Raw genomic sequence first — 6,000 nt, 5'->3', positions numbered from 1 at the left:
AACTTTTTTTCTCTCTTGTACAACTATTAAAAGTGGTGACCGTAACCCTCAAGGAACTATTCTTTAATATAACCCTTAAATGAAGGTGTAACGTATTCATTATGGAATTTTAATATTAATTTTTAATAATAATTGTGACTTGAATAAATTCAATTTAGATGCTACCACATGAAGCACAGAATAATAACAATAATAAATATAGTAAAATAATATTTTTGACTAAAAATCAGTTCATTGAGATGTTACCATATGAATCATAAACTGGATAAAAATACTGCAGGTGGTCACATTTAATTGTTTGATTTAATTAAAGTCAAAAGTTTTCATTCTGAGATTATTAATAAAAATAGTGCATATTTTTTTAAAAATTGCTCATAAACAGATCACCTCACCTCTAGTTCTGAAATTTGCCGCTGTCTCTGATGTGTCTATAGTGGTTAAACATGAGATATAATTGGTTTTGGGTAAATCTAACGTGCAGTGTTTGGTCTCATGAATCTATTATTTGTTCGAGAGCAAATCTTTTAGTAGTATTGAGAAACGGAGTGTGTGCTAGTGACGGTGATTTTAGTTACATTGTTTTGCTATTAGGTGGCGACAAGAGACAAGAGTCAAGAGTCAAACTTTTATATTAAAAGAGTCTGAAACAAGGTTGTAAACTAGGATGCTATTTTACATTCAACAACAGTGTTGGGCAGTAACGCATTACTTAGTAACGCGTTACTGTAATTTGATTACTTTTTTAGTAACGGAGTAATTTAACGCGTTATAATTTTCAAAATAGTAATTAGAGTATAGTTACAAGCCGAGGTCTCTATACGTTACTGCCGCGTTACATTGCTGGCAGAATGCAGTGATTTCTAATCTAGATTGTAAAAAGGATGTAGCTCACGCACTGTCGAGTCAAGTGCCAGTGGATTAGAGACCCGCTCTCCCGCGAGACCCGACGCAACAGAGTGCGGCGCAGGACAAGACTTGATAGGCGAGTGCAGAGACTCGTGTATGTGCGGGATGCGGGACAATAAAATGATTCACGGGACTCCTGCAAAATAGAAATATCTAAACATAAAATATCTAAAACAAATAAATTGTTCATCTATTGCTTTAGTTAAAAATAACAGTGTTGTGTGAATGTTGATGCTTTAATAACAAATACTTATCGGGAGCATGTATGCTGGGATTTCATGAATTTCATGGAGAAAAAAGTAACATAACTAGTAATGTAACTAATTACTAATTACTTTTGAAATAAAGTAATCAGAACAGTAATGTGATTACTTTTAAAAGGAGTAATCATTAATCAGTAATTTAATTACATTTTCAGAGTAACTTGCCCAACACTGTTCAACAACACCTTGTAAGACGCAGATAAGAAACGCACTGAGCAGCACTGTCATCGGAAACTGGAAAGGATAGTACGACAAAGATATCGCTTTCCTCAGCAGACATTCAAACTAATGTTTTATTGTGAATATGAGATTGAGCTGAAGAATGAATACTGTATCAGATGCAGGTAATCACACTCACTCACTCCATCTCTCTCTCATAATACTCTGCTCTACATAATACAGTGATCTTTCAATGAAGTAACTAAGCGTTCGCAACGTTTTCAAATTAGTAACGGAGGTTTGTGCTCATCTGTTAACTTGAGATTTGAATCCGTGGAGGAAGGAAGTATTTCCACATACAAAAGGGTTTTAAAGACACTCCGTGGTTGTTGCTTGTTTATTTACGTACTTGTGCATCGATCTGTTCTATAAACATGTGATATTGCTCTACATATACATGTTGCAATTTTTTGTTTTATAGTACAGACACATCTGAGCGTTCAAAACAATTTAGAAAAATATCAATCAGTTTTGTTAAAAGCAAGAGTAAAATTCTCAAAAAGTATTTATAAAAATTAGATAGGATTTCGCTGCTCTAAAAAGTCTAATGCTCAGGCACTAATTACATTAACATTACTGAAGCAACCTGAATATATTAGGTTACACCGGACCAAACTAAATGTAACGGTTAGCTTAACATTGCTTGTAATGTTAAGAAGTGCAGCCATCTGGACACTTAGGCCACATTGAAAAATGTATGAATGTCACTACATTAGAAATACATCATCAAAGATACGGTGTCTGGAAATAATGCAAGAATGATGCCAGACCTTTTCTCAGACTCACTCATTTTGACTGAAATCAACAGGTGTCAAGGTTGTTTGTAAAGGGTGCGTGAAGTCATTTCTCCTCAAGTTCACACAGGTGTCCTAACAGAGTAAACCACAGGTGTAGAGAATCACGTTAACTATAATCACGATCCACTAATGCTTCACAGCCAAGACGTGTCAGAATATGTTACTGAATTAATTTTGAACACTATGTCCATTGTTTCAAATGTAACTATTTGTATTGTTTTGCTTATGTAAAGTGTGTTTGTGCTTTATTTCTTTCTTTAAGAAAAATTCCACTTGCTTTTGTCATCTAATGCCACAACATTCATACATTTTTAAGTGTAACCCAAGTGTCCAAATACTTCTGTGGTCACTGTAGTAGCCTTCAGAAGTAACTGGTTACCGATGACTTCAGAGAGAGAGACAGAGAGACAGGAAGAGGCCCCTTAGAGAGAGATTGCATAAGTAGTCTATTACCACAACTTTCCAACAATGTCAGTTTTTGGGGGAAAAAAAAGGGAGAATCATAACTGTGTTTCTCCATGTCACTGAGGAATGTCCCATAACGGACATGTAAAGACTGGTGGAAGAAATTGGAGAAATTTGCCGTGCACACGCTGCCTATGTCCACAATCTCATCTGAATGATGGAAGTGCAATCAGTCCTTTAGATTAATTCTATCCCCTCTCATTTAAAATGCAGAGGCTGAATCACAACTGCTACTGTATGTATTACCAGAACTAATGCATTTCTAATAGCTCGCATACAATTGTTGTGACAGATTAATAAGTAAAGGGTCGCAACCGTGCGGCAGTGCGCTAACAGATACTCATGCCGAATGACAGATCTGCACGTTTGATGTCAGAGGCTACGGTGACTGCTGTACATGCTGATGTCTTAATGCTAGCACACCGGGTGAGAGATGTTTTTGTTTTCGCACAGACGTTTAACCTGTCACTCAACCTCCACCTTGTTAAACGAGGAGCGTTGGATTCGTTAGTTGGAAGCAGCGGCCAGATAAATCTCAGCAGCCATCAAGTAAACTCCGCATTAATCCACACTAATCCTTGCAGTCCATTCACATGTCAGGCCCAAATGGTGCACCCATTTTGCCAAAGAAGCCCCTGACTGGGAATTAAGAGTGAGTGAGTAAATTCCTCTCCAAAAATGAAAACATGCTCAAGTTGTGTTAGAGAGATTATGCAAAATCAATTGAAAGAAGACAAGAGCTGTATAAACTGTGTTGACAGTTGATGAAAATTGAATATAGATGAAACCCCACTACATATTACAGTGCCTGGTAGTAGTACTTAGTTTTTTGGGAGTTTTTAAACCATATAAATGATTTACATGATTATTTTTGTTTGTTTACTTGCTACTCCAGAGTTCAAACAACAAAAATGACTACAATATATAGTGTTCAGCAAGGCTAAAGGAACACCTTAAGAGAATTTTGCTACAGTAACAATAAATATGATATTTTACATTACATGATTAATACGTACCATATTTTTCATTATATACATGGGGATTATCTCTTAAGGTGAAGACTTAATTTAATAATCTTCAAGAAATGGCTAAAGACAGATCTCCTTCATCTACACTTGACCCTCTAACACTTGCACTCTCTATTCTATTTAACTACTTGTTTTCTTTTTATTTATTATACAAAAACTTGACCCACTAAAACTAACGTTCTCTATTCTATTCCTATTCTATCGACTTGCTTTCTTTTTATTTATTGTAAAAAACAATAACTTGACCCTCTAACACTCTACTCTCTCTATATTTTTCATCTATGAAAAAAATCGACCTAAAGAGTTCAGAAGGACTTGCTTTAAGGTTTGTTTACTTCATTTTTTTTTACCTGATTAGTAAAATTCTGATGTTTAGGAAAGTGCTGCGGTGAGTTTTTGTGCCCATCTAGTGGTTTAGAGAAAAATATAAACAAAAAAATAAATGAATGAATAAATAAATGCACCTTTTATCATGGTGTTCCTTTAAAGCAATTGTTCACTCAAAAATAGAAGAAAATTGCTGAAAATGTACTTAACCTCAGGCCAGTTTGTTGCTTCATTGCAATATTATGAATAGAGAGCTCATATTTTAACCGTAACCAGCGGTTTCAGTTAAAACCATCTTAATGACGAATTTGTTACAAACACACAGTTTTTCACGTCACAAGACATTAACTGATGGACTGGAGTGGTGTGGATTACTTGTGGATTATTGTGATGTTTTTATCAGCTGTTTGGAATCTCATTCTGACGGCACCCATTCACTGCAGAGCATCCATTGCTGAGCAAGTGATGCAATGCTACATTTCTCCAAATCTAATGAAGAAACAAACTCATCTTAGATGGCCTGGGGGTCAGTGCATTTTCAGCGAATTTAATTTTTGGGTGAACTTTTCCTTTAACCCCGTTGTCTGCTGTGATTTTGTGAGTTAAACCAAAAAGCTTAAGTTGTATTTTTACTATCCCTTGTTGAACTGTGACCTACTTGATACGGTTTGTGCCCAGCAACATGTTAAGTGTGAGAAATGCAGAATGAAGCCAGGCATAATGAACGTAATGTTGATTAGAGGTTGATGGTTTGGCCTTTCCAAAATAGGATTGCCCATTGAAGGACGGAGTCAGGGGAAGCTGTGTCATGTTTGAATGGATGCAATGCTAATGCACTGCCCTTTAGGCCTGTTTTTGAAGTGCGGTCTGTCCAATCTGACTAATCTCATCACATCACTGCCATTCGCGGACAGATGCCCTCTATCAACAGAACAAGACTCCCTCCTCTCGCTGAGAGGATGAGAGACTGACGGACTTAGGTAGATAAAAGTGAGCGAGAAAATTAGTTTTCTTTGCATTCCCCTCAGAAAAACACAAGCTGGCAACATACAGGCAGAACTGAAGTGCAGCACCTCAGCGGTGAATGGTGATAATTGCCAGATCGTGAAAGACGACGTTACCTCTGGAGCGGTTTGGATGCCATTCAAAAGCGCAGGGCACAATTAAGCATGACTGAAATTTCCACTTGCTGCCAACAATTAGACCTCCAACAAGGGCATCCAGCTCTCAAATGATGCTGCGGCGCGTCCGACTCACCTTAGGGAGCACCCTGCATGAGTCATGCACAACAAAACGCTGATGCAAGTAACAAAGCAACAAAACAGTGCTGAAAAATATGGCAGATCAAGAAAGACATCACATGCTTACAGAGTTAAACAATCCCCCCTGCTTGGCATTATAAGTGCATTGAGCCTTTCCACTTCCATCCAGAAGAATAAAGCTGAGATTTGAGTCTGGCCAAGAAGCTTCAAAGAAGCTCGAACGCTCCAGCATTCAACAAAACAGCGTTAAATAATATTGCACTGGTTGCCACGTTGAAGTAGAAATTCTAGATTCACAAAGGAAACAGCAAATAGCAGGCTAAATATGGCCCTGTTGGAAAAATGCTCACGTCAAATGAGTTCCTGGGAGCCAGCCGACCCCCTCTGAAAAGGAAGAGTCAAATAATCTCAGCCGCAACTGTGTAGGGTTTTTACATCCTGAATATACAGTGTACATATACAGTGTAGTCCATAAAATTTCTTCATGAACAACAAGGGCTTTTAGTCTTCTTCTGTTTTCCCCTTTTAGATACACTTTTTTTCATGGTTATTTTAAGCAAGTCTAAAAATCTAAAGGTTGCACTTTATTTTAGGGTGTCCTTGATACTGTGTAATTATACAGTTAATTACCGAGTAAAATTAATTAACAGCATGTACTTACTTTAGGCTTAGGACTAGGGTTTGGTTTAATGTTATTCACTTAATCATGAATAATTTACTGTTATTAGTATAG

Source organism: Sinocyclocheilus anshuiensis, unplaced genomic scaffold, assembly GCF_001515605.1.
Source record: "Sinocyclocheilus anshuiensis isolate Anshui unplaced genomic scaffold, SAMN03320099.WGS_v1.1 scaffold235, whole genome shotgun sequence".
NCBI classification, from domain to species: domain Eukaryota; kingdom Metazoa; phylum Chordata; class Actinopteri; order Cypriniformes; family Cyprinidae; genus Sinocyclocheilus; species Sinocyclocheilus anshuiensis.
The sequence above is the reverse complement of the archived record's forward strand: the minus strand, read 5'-3'. Positions refer to the sequence as shown.